Raw genomic sequence first — 12,261 nt, 5'->3', positions numbered from 1 at the left:
CGGTACTTACTTGTATTTACAACGGCACAGCACGCGGATAGCTTGGTGGTCGTCAATGAGTGCATTTACCGTAAATATTAGAGTAGAGGGGCAAAAGCGAGACGCCTCTAACATTCTGCTAGTGTTAAATTTCTCACCTCAAGAAACTCACGTTTTTAGACTAGAAAAGGTAAATTTTTCAGCGAAATGTATTCACGGCCGTACAGTGTAGACCTCCCACTGTTTCAAAACACACACAAAAAAAATTCCACGATTTTAGCACAAGTAACATAAATGGACATTTTTCTCGGAAACGCCTGTTGCGACAAGCGACTGGTTTTGCCATGGAGAGTCACATTTGCTCTGCAGCTACTGAGTTAGTGCTTTAAATTTAAACTAGGTTTGACTTAAAGCAATGCTAATGCACCTCTCCTCTGTCGCACTAGCGCTATTTGTTTATTTAGCAAATAAAAATGTCCACAGACAAGGTAGAGTATGTTGCATGATTTTATGAATGTATGATGTATTGTGACATAGAAGCAAGTAATTTGTATTTTCTTATGTCTTATACCATCGTACTACAGAACGGCTACCCGATCTGGTAAACTTGTAAAAAAAAAAACTGGTATAGAGCAGTTATAGCTGATAGAGGGCCGTGAAGCGAATGCAGAAGTGTAATTCACCCTATTCTTGTAATGAACCACTGAAACGATTTTGGAAACATTATTTTAAGGTACAAACAATTCTTCAGTGTTGCTTTAAAGTTTGATCCAATATTAATGACGAGCAGCCGATATTTAGAGGAAAGATACTAGCAGGAGTTGTGCAATGAGTTAAACCTCTCTGCCGATGCCTTGTAGGGCCCTGTGGAATCAGTTTGATCTTTTTTCCCTTTTTCTAGACATAACAGATTTTCTAGTCATTGCTTTCTGTACTGTGTGAACACAAATATCCAAGTTATTTGTCACTAAACTGGGCACTTTTCCCAACATGATGGCTGTGGGGCTTATTGAGCCAACCGGGGGTTCATCTGACCAGTTCATATTTATATGAATTTAAGTAAAATATTTTTAATTGTGTGTTGCATTCTACCTATAACAAACTAACATTATATATATATATATATATATATATATATATATGTATGTTAAAAAAAAAAATATATATATAACTAGAATGCATTTCCCGGTGGGAAGTGCGAAGTGTGCTTGCTCAGACGCGCCGCGACAGCGCCCGGCAGGAGACGCGACCGCTCGTCCTCAGGTCAAAGCGCCAAAGTTTGGCCAAGACACGAAGCTGCTTCGAGTTTGGCGGCGTTGCCCTCGATTGCCGAATTCTTACACTGACGTGAAGGGTTGCCTAGGTTCATCAGTGGTATGTCCCAGAGCACCTCCAATGTAAAAATGTGGATGTCATCCCAAAGACATAAAGAGATACCGTATGAGACAAAATGCATTTTTGCTAATTGCGACGCCCCCTAGTGGCCAAATTGCACCAAATTTACTGAGGTTACTTTGGATGGTGTCCAAAATCATCCCACCAAATATGGTCTTGACACCTCAAAGCGTTTCCGAGATTTGACCTCACTTCCTGTTTGGAGGCTTCGCCATCGAATTTCATTGGCTGCCATGGGCGAACGCTTTGATGTATGGAAATGAAATGTACACCTCTAAGGTCTGTAGACCTTGTGTTGAATTATGTATGAGTTGTTCACGAGTAGCCAGCATGAAACACGTAACCACTGAAAGAAGGAAGGAGCCTAAGGAACTAGGCATGTTTCTGGAACAAATACGAGTAATGTTAGGAGTATTGCGGGAACATCTGCTGTTTACTCACTGTTGAGTAAGTTGCAATGTGTTATAGCCTCAAATTGATGGTAGAATAAACAGGACGAATCACCTGTTCAAATGGTGTAATAGGATGAAATTTGGTGTTGATATGTCAAAGCAACCAGGCTGTTACTGGTTAACGTTTCTGAATATGAAATCGATTTTGGATTGGTTGCATGTGATAAAAGCTATGCCATTTCCTGTCCAGACAGCATTCATATTCAGAAATACTGTACACCGGCAACAAGGCACACACACACAGACACACACACATACATACACCTCTTTCAAACAGAAGCATCAGTCCGTTACATCTGCCTCTTGTCCACAAACTGCATGTTGCTGAGTTGACCCACAACGGCAACAGCAACGAAGACTTTCACACAAACACACACACACAACACCCCCTCAAACCCAAATATCTGTGTGTTACGTCTGCCTCTTGTCTACAAACTGCATGTTGCAAAGTTCACCTACATCTACCCACAATTCTTTGATTTATAAATAATCCCTGCATTAAAAAACTGCAATGTGTCAAATCTTAATATATTTATATATATATATGTATGTATACTGTATGGGCAATTCCATGCAAAACTGTCAAGTTCATAACCCCACACAGCGTCAAACTATGATGTGGATGATGATTTCTTAAAAGTTTACCATTTCGCTCTTCTTGTTTGTACAACATATTCAATGATATTGTTAACTTAATCATTTGCATTATATAAATGTAACCTATTTTTCCACCCGTATGTCTCAACATATACTGGAGTCACATTCATAAACATAAACAGGATCCTAGGTTCTCAATTTGCTGGACTCGCAGTCTACCATAAAGTTAAAGAATAGTAATAACAGAAGAAAAGGTAAGAAGATGTTGATAGCGTGATTAACTGTGGTGCCTCCACTGAAGAATGTCTTTACCACTGCCCTGGTGGAAATATGTAAATCCTCAGAAATGTCAAGTGACTACAGTTACTTCTACCTGCTTTGATATAGCTTATCCTAAATGAAATACTATGCATAATGCAACAATCACAAAACATTTATTGTATCCTTTGTTTTTAACTCTTAGAATTCAGTTCAGTATGACATAATAAAATGAAAGTACAAAAATAGTTTTTAAACCCCTTTTTAAAAGTTCAACCTATCACTTTCAATGAAATCTCAATTAAGGATTACGTAGTTCTAAATAGTAACTGTGTGGTAATAATTCACCTATACCACCCATAGCCTAAATTAATTAAATGTTTACCATGAACAATAGTTAAATGAAACACACAGTAATACTTTCTATAACACTTTGTGTTGGATGTAATTAATTGGACCTAGAATTGTTAACTGCTATAAGTGGGCCAAACTTCCCAGTTTAAGTCTCCACACATAAGCTTGAGTCGAAAAACGTAGCTCCCACTTTCCTTAGCTGTAGTGGAATTCTGGGATTTCTCCCTAAAGCGGAAACTATTATTTTTACCTAATTATAATTACTATTATTATTGGGGAGGTTATAGGTTTGCACTGATTCGGGTAGGTAGTGGCAATATACTGGATGGTATATCGGTTAGAATATAGGACGGAGAAGAGATGGGGTTTAACTTTGTATTGTTCCAGCAGAGACATTCAGGATTTCCATACAGAGAAATATGGGTATGGCTATTTATATATATATATAGATAGTCTGAAATAAGAAAAAGACAAATACAATTTAGGTTCTAGTCTTACAAATAATATATCTGCAGCATACAGAAATGCATCAACACTAAGCTCATTAAACTGAATTGTAAGCCAGGACACACATACAGCAACGCTAACCCCTTCAAGATAGAAAGGGAACCTTTTTGTTCGTGACTACAGTTATTATGTGGTCAATTACGCCATCTAGCGGCGTAAAATGGTACGGTGTAATAGCGTTAAAAACTTCCATTTGAAAATGCAACATCCTTACAACAGTATAACGCTAAACGGTAGATTCCTAAGCGAAACACATGAAGTATTATAATTTCAAAGAACACTTACACTATATTACTTCATGGAAATTATGTCAAGAGCAAGTTTAACTATATTAGCAAACCTCTTGCATACCAGTGTGAATTAAATACAAACTTACTTTTCATCAATGACTCGCAACTCTGAATGTCAAAGACTGGATTACTCAGGATAACTGCAGGAATTGTCAAAAGGTAAATTAATTATCTCTGTTTAAGTGCACAACGAACTTGCACGTCTCTGCAGGTACTAACAAAAATAAGAAACTTAACAGGAAGGCACGCGAGTTTACCACATGAAATATCGCAACAAATGCTAAATCACAGCGAACACACAAATGTCCCGTCCTTTTCTACATAATCACTCAAACTATAATGAATTCTACATGCTAAAACAGATGTAAACTTGTGCACATTCAAAGGATACACAACGAATACAAAAGCAGTAGCCTAGCCTACATATAAAAATGCAAAGCGAAAGTAAACAATAGGCCTAATCTCCATTACATCTTCTTAAGACGTTAAACAACATGTTTCAGGCACGTTACAACATGCTGAACAGTAAATATTGTAGACTACTGGCCTCACTAATTCGAGCTAGCTCAGCTATCCAGCAAGTTTACAATCACTAGGCAAGGACGAACAAAGAATGCAGGAAATCTTCACTTTTTTCTCCTTTCCTTCATTTATGCTGTAAAACTGTCAATACAAAAATAAACTATTTTCATTTGTCTTGTTTAGCCACGCATATAGCGAATTGCCGCCATATCAAAAAACAAAGAAATCTTTCTCACATATCTTATTTTCTGTACTTATGTCTAAACACATATTTCACTAGAACAATGTATACTTACAGGCATTGCCTTCGTATGGGTAAGAAATAACTATAGCAGGTGAAAAACATAAATTGTCCGGAGACAGCAACCAGTGTGAATCATCTCAGTGACTTCTCTCGTTTTAACGCTAAGCAGGAAGTATTTACTAGCCTACTTTCACTCCAAAGTAGATTCTGATAAGGCCAGTAGATGGCGCTCTAACATAACAAATGACTGGTAAATACTGAGTGCAATAACATAAACGAAATCTTGGTCGGCTCAGACCGTGACAATATTATTGACTAAACAATAAACATGTAGGAATGAGGTGTCAAACTCACTTTATGGTCAATTATCATCACACGCACGCCAAAGATAGCACAATGTCTCTCTCGCTCAGAAAGTGCACGGACATAATGACTGGTGCATACGTGCAGGAGCGGTCTTTATTACAGGAAGTTACCCAGAATGCTCCGGTCAATTATGGTAAATAACAAGAAATAAAATCGAATTACTCTCAAAACATCACAAATATATCAAACGATATCCTGTAATCATTACAATCTCCTAAATAGCAATTCATTACGAAGAGAAACTATTACAAATTGTCAAAAACGAAACACCGTCACAGTGAAAAGTCGTGTGATTGCAACCTTATATACCACCTGGACACTGAACATTATTAACAACGAATAAGTCCGTACTTGCCTCTCGAGGCCATGGCGTCGTTAAGATATACTCAGTCTCGGGATGAGACAATGCTGCCGACAACCCAAATCTCACCATTGCGGACAATCTCAGACAGGTCCGACTAAGATATCGGCGCAATGATACCATACAACTACGCTGTCATCAAACTATGGAAATGATGGATCCCGTCCCAGTTACTTTTGCAAGAATTGGCATACTTTGATTTTTTAAAAAAAAATATCAACATTGTATCTTAAATCACTCTGGAATGTCCTTTTGACATTACTTAAGCAATTTAAGATGAGCTATTCTGCTTAATAGTATACATTCGTCAACACACACGTTTTTGCTAATTATAGAGCCATCGACAGTCCGAATAACACCAAATTTATTGAGGGTGCTTTGGATGGGGTCTCAAGTCATCCCACCAAATATGGCTTTCATACGTCACAGTATTTCCAAGATAGGCACACTTCCTGTTTGGCGGCTTCGCTCGCTGAATTTAATTGGTTATCACAGGCGAACGCTTGGACGTATGAAGGCGAAATCAAAGCGGTTGATTCGCCTTGGTCTGTAGATCACGCGTGCCAAGTTTCATGACGATCGGAGGAACTATGCGGCCAGAGTCGCTTTACTTTGACTTTGAACAAAATTCAAAATGGTGGAAAATCCATCATGGCGGAAAATTACATCACATGGTGCGTTGGAATCAGCTGAGTCAGAGGATTCCAATGGTATAAGTTTTATCAAAATCGGCCATACGGATCAAACGTTACAGGCATTAACGTGTTTTCCAACTTTGACCAGTTGGTGGCGCTAGGGCGTGAGAGTGGCGAGCATGAAACCTGGTGGTGTCAATCAGGGTAGTCTCCTCTATCAGCGTACCAAATTTCATGACTTTATGTCTTACGGTTTGGGCTACAGGTGGAAAAATGTGTGGGCATCAGCGCTCAAAAGTCGCTTTTCCATTCATTCCTATGGGAAAAAATCGACCGGAAAAACTGGAATAACGGGAGAACGACAAGGCGTATCAAAAAGCTGTATACAAGCCACCATCCTCCCATCAGGACGCACGCGTGAGAGGTGGAACGGCGTCTCTAGCTCCAAATCCCTAGGACAAGACAGGGAGACAAAAGTTGGCGTTAAGATATATGATAATAACTAGAATGCATTTCCCGGTGGGAAAGTGCGAAGTGTGCTTGCTCAGACGCGCCGCGACAGCGCCCGGCAGGAGACGCGACTGCTCGTCCTCAGGTCAAAGCGCCAAAGTTTGGCCAAGACGCGAAGCTGCTTCGAGTTTGGCGGCGTTGCCCTCGATTGCCGAATTCTTACACTGACCTGACAAGTTGCCTAGATTCATCAGTGGTATGGCCCAGAGCACATCCAATGTAAAAATGTAGATGTCATCCCAAAGACGTAAAGAGATATGAGCCAAAATGCATTTTTGCTAATTGCGGCGCCCCCTAGTGGCCAAATTACAACACATTTACTGAGGCTACTTTGGATGGTGTCCAAAATCATGCCGCCAAATATGGTCTCAATACCTCAAAGCGTCTCCGAGATTTGACCTCACTTCCTGTTTGGACGCTTCAACATAGAATTTGATTGGCTGTCAAGGGCTAACGCTTTGATGTATGAAAATGAAATGTACACCTCTAAGGTCTGTAGACCTTGTGTTGAATTAAGTATGAGTTGTTCACGTGTAGCCAGCATGAAACACGTAACCACTGAAGGAAGGAGGGAGCCTAAGGAACTAGGCATGTTTCTAGAACAAATACGAGTAGCCTAATGTTATAGCTATTCTGTTATGCGGGAACATCCGCAGTTTACTCACTGTTGAATAAGTTGCAATGTGTTATAGCCTCAAATGGATGGTAAAATAAACAGGACGACTCACCTGTTCAAATGATGTAATAGGATCAAATTTGGTTTTGATATGTCAAAGCAACCAGGCTGTTACTGGTTAACGTTTCTGAATATGAAATCGATTTTGGATTGGTTGCATGTGATAAAAGCTGTGCCATTTCCTGTCCAGACAGCATTCATATTCAGAAATACTGTACACCGGCAACAAAGACACACACACACAAACAACTCTTTCAAACAGAAACGTCAGTCCGTTACATCTGCCTCTTGTCCACAAACTGCATGTCGCTGAGTTGACCAGCAACGAAGACTTTCACATAAACACACACACACACACACACTTACACACACACATACACATCACCCCCTCAAACACAAATATCTGTCTGTTACGTCTGCCTCATGTCCACAAACTGCATGTTGCACAGTTCACCCACATCTACCCACAATTCTTTGATTTATAAATAACCCCACCATTAAAAAACTGCAATGTGTCAAATCTTATTATACAACAATTGGGTTCTATGAAGCGGTTTCTTTGTTTCTGATTGGCCGAGAGACGTTCCATGAGTTGAGATATCCCACGATAATCCACTCGGACTTTTCACAGCTAATAATAAATCACTCCGCGATACAATGTCAAATTGTCAAGTGTAAACCGAACTGTCACGTTGCATCCAAGCTGAAATACAGACGCTCAGAACATAGAATATGACGGAGGTGGATATTAGCTAGTTGGATGGCATGTAGGCTAAGTAAAATAGTGATGTTTCAAAGCTAAAAGCATGTCCTAACCAGACGCAATGCGAGCTAACGTTTATTAGGCTAGATTCTACATTGCTTGACAACCGGAGAGATAGAACTAACGACTGGCTTTTGGCCATAGCAACGTGCTTTTAGAACTAACGACTGGCCTTTGGCCATAGCAACCATCCATTTAGAACTAGTAACGGCAGTTTGTCCTGCATGAAGTAGAAATTTGTGGCGGAGAGAAGTTAGTTCTACAAACAAGACAGTTTTAGCGATTTAAACGTTTACATGATAATGGGAAATTAGCGCAAAAAAGAAGTGGTAGAATTGTTGTATAAAAGCAATATAGCACTCGTGATCGTGGGTTGTTGTTGGATATTCCCACGGGTGTTGTTCGGCCGTAGCCTCGAGGCCGGAGGCTACGGCCGAACAACACCCGTGGGAATATCTAGCAACAACCCACTCCCACTCGTGCTATATTGCTTAAATATGTATATACTGCATGGGCAATTCCATGCAAAACTGTCAAGTCCATAACCCCACACAGCATCATACTATGATGTGGATGATGATTTCTTAAAAGTTTACCATTTCGCTCTTCTTGTTTGTACAACATATTCGATGACATTGTTAACATAATCATTTGCATTATATAAATGTAACCCCCTTTTCCACTCTTATGTCTCAACATATACTGGAGTCACATTCATAAACATAAACAGGATCCTAGGTTCTCAATTTGCTGGACTCACTTTCTACCATAAAGTTAAAGAATAGTAACTAGAAATGCAATTCCAAGGAATTACCAGTGCATGAAAATGCAAAAATAGATAGATAATGTAGATATGGTTACTAAGGTGTAGCTAGGGTAAACATGGTGGTTGCATAGTTTACAGAGAGTTGATAGTGTGAAGGTAGACAGTTTAAAGATGAAACATTCCAGTTCTAACTTAACTAATGATTTCTATTCATGTTAAAATGTTGATTAGCTAACTTAGCTAATGATTTCTAGCAGTTACGTTAAAAATGCTTATTATGCTAGCAATGTTAACTTTACTAACAATGCTAACCAGGTTGATTAGCTAACTTAACCGATGATTTCTAGCAGTTATGCTAAAAATGCTAACTATGTTAACAATGCTAACTATGCTAACTAGCTAACTTGCTAGTGAGGACTTTTATTTTGAAACATTTGTTGCTAGGGTATCCATGGTGGCCACTATCAGGAAACAAGAAGTTACTGCAGTATAATCATGTTGGTTGCTATGGAAACGGTCATAAACGCTTAATTTTAATGGTTGGTATGTTGATTGCTAGGTACATGGAGGTTTCGTGTAGTTGACTGGAGGCATAGTTGATAACTGACAGTTGGAATGGTTGAACAGTTAAATAGTTGAGTAGTTACAATGGTTAAATGATTTAATAGTGTATTATTGCAGTGAGGACCTTTATTTTGAAACAGTTGTGGACAGAGGAAGTAGTGAAACAGAATCTGTAGTCTAAATGAGATTGTATGCTTAAAGCCTGAGACAGAAGGTGCCTCTCATATAGCGTTTACGCGTCCTCTCTCGCTCCTCGATCCTCACTGATCTACATAAAGAATGATGGAGCGGCAACAATGGGATAGTCTAGCCCTTCTTCTATCTTTCTTTATGTAGATCATTGAGGATCGAGGAGCGAGGGAGGACATATAAACGCTGCTTGAGAGGCACCCACAGTAAATACTTTGAAAGTTGTATGTAGATAGTCTAATTAATGTTGATAGACAGAATGTTTAATGGATGTTGATAGGCAGATTGTTTAATAGATATTGATTGACAGTTTAATGGGTGGATGAGTGAATGGTCTGAAGAAGATGAATGGATAGAAGGTTGGATGGAATGTGCCTTATATTCTTGTTAAGAGAGACACTGATACAGCTCTCTGAGAGTAGTTGATACAGGCGTAATCAATTTAACTGGCTAGTCTTAAGAGAGAGTGTGCTTAAAGCCTGAGACAGAGTAAATCATTTAAAAGTTGAATGTAGATAGTCTAATTAATGTTGATAGACAGAGAGTTTAATGGATGTTGATAGGCAGATTGTTTAATAGATGTTGATAGACAGTTTAATGGGTGGATGAGTGAATGGTCTGAAGAAGATGAATGGATAGAAAGTTGGATGGAATGTGCCTTATATTCTTGTAGACTGGAGAGACACAGCTCTCTACTGAGAGTAGTGGATACAGATACAGGTGTAATCAATTTAACTGGCTAGTCTTAAGAGAGCCAGTGTATGTAGCCTGAGAGAGAGAGAGAGAGCTGCTGCACCTGGACTGGCCACCTGGCGTAACATTCTAATTGCTGCCGTGATGTCATAATGAGCAATGTTAAGTCTATGGGGAAATGTTTAATAGTTTTTAATTTACAGTTTAAAAAGTATAACAGTTACAAAGTTGAAAAATATATTGCACAGGTCTCCTTAGTAAGACCTACGTAGCAAAGTTTGAATCAAGTTTCTACGTTAAACGGTTCAAGCTGAATTGCGAGCGTTAGAAGAAAAAGAATAATAATAAGAAACCTAGGAAGAACAATATAGTGCATTTTCATGCACTATAATAATAACAGAAGAAAAGGTAAGAAGGTGTTGATGGCGTGATTAACTAGTGTGGTCCCTCCACTGAAGAATTTCTATACCACTGCCCTGATGGAAATATGTAAATCCTCAGAAATGTCAAGCGACTACAGTTACTTCTACCTGCTTTGATATATCATTTCATAAAAAAAAATTTGGCCATAATAATTATATTGCAATTATATCAATTCAAGTTTTCTTTGCAGCACAAACAACAATAGGCTACAGTTTACTTTACTTCAGGGCGTAATGTTAACAACTTCGTTAACATTAAGTTTGTTTGTTTGTTGTTCTGTATTGACAGCAGACGGCAGAATGCAGGTGCACGCAATGGATATGTTTTTAAAGAGAGTGCATTCGCTTCCACATGAACCTCGGAATGTGCTGCACCAGAACAAAGACACTGAATGCTATGCTTTCTATTGTGCGTGTGGCTCGTTTTTCAGATTTGTTTGCTAAATTTAAAAAAGCCACACAATTTAACAGAGTCGCTCATTCTAGCCTGCAAATGGTTAAAGTGATGCTAGGGCCAGATGCTGCATAAGAAATGGAAAAACTCCACTGACCAGTTGGCCTTGCCAGTTGATCGCTAACGTGAGATACGTGGATGATGAGATTTCAGATCATTTTATTTGGCAAAGAACTGGACAATGCTACCGGAGATGAGATGTTCAGGGTAACAGAATTGTTGCCTGCTTTACAAATCATGAGCGTACAGGGGAGCTACATCCGGTGCAGAACTGAAGTGTTGAATTAGCTTCCACTATTAAAGTAGCTATAACAGATGTGGGAGATGGACCAGTCATCTAAAATGAATTGTACGCGTCGCGAACGGAACGCTTCAGTTACGCGTCCAGTATAGCTTTCCAGTTAAGTTAGCAGGGATATGCGTAGTTTGCACTGACGGGGCAGCATCGATGACAGGTCAAGTCAAGCTTCATAACGAAAGCCAAGCAGAAAAATCCTGCCATGGTAGCGGCACATTGAGTGTCGGAAAACTCTTAACTGTAAAAAAAAAAATATATGCCCCCGACCTTGCTTTGAATCAAGTCGTAAAAATAGTTAATTATAGCCTATGTTAAGTCACGTCCCCTTCAAACACAATTACCCTACCCTCTGCAATGAAATGGGTATCCAAAATATCACATATGTTAAAGGCCGTATTGCAAGGTTTGCATTATTAAACAAATTTGCATTAGGTACTACTCATCTAAACTGTTATCCATTGTAGGCCTATTTGATGTTGCAATGATTTGAGGTTTGCAATGATTCTTCTTTCCCCCTCAATGTACTCTATTGCGTCACGTTGGGGACCACTGAACAAGCCCCCTTGAGATTGACATGAGAGAGGAGTAAAGAGAAACGAGCAAGACACTGTTCAGCAGTAAAAAGTGCAGATTATAGATATATACATAGATATATACAGATATCCTAGATAGATACAGTATATAGACATATAGATATATATCACGTCACATTTTGCTGGTTGGGGGTGGCCTGACCAGCGATCACGCAGTCCACCACTGCAGTTTGCATGGAATAGCACTGCCTTGCCTAGCCTACCACACGCACCTGCCATACACAGCTTACTTTCTCCCTGTCTTGGTAAGCCATACCCTGACGGTGTCAATGACAATCAATCAGGAGAAGTAGTTATTGAAAATAATCACGCTTTAGACATGACCAGCCTACTTGGCAGCAGCTTGCAACAGGGGGATTCATAGGTGGCACAT

The 12,261-nt window shown here is 39.3% G+C and overlaps 1 protein-coding gene across 2 annotated transcripts in view; it reads left to right on the top strand.

Moving 5' to 3' along the window:
• fnbp4 (formin binding protein 4) overlaps nucleotides 1-12,261 on the top strand; it is a 29,230-nt gene that overhangs the window by 12,574 nt on the left and 4,395 nt on the right. The window lies entirely within an intron of this gene.

This window comes from Sardina pilchardus, chromosome 10 (assembly GCF_963854185.1).
Source record: "Sardina pilchardus chromosome 10, fSarPil1.1, whole genome shotgun sequence".
NCBI classification, from domain to species: Eukaryota; Metazoa; Chordata; class Actinopteri; order Clupeiformes; family Clupeidae; genus Sardina; species Sardina pilchardus.
Note: the sequence above shows the minus strand (reverse complement) of the source record. Positions and strands in the feature narration are given on the sequence as shown.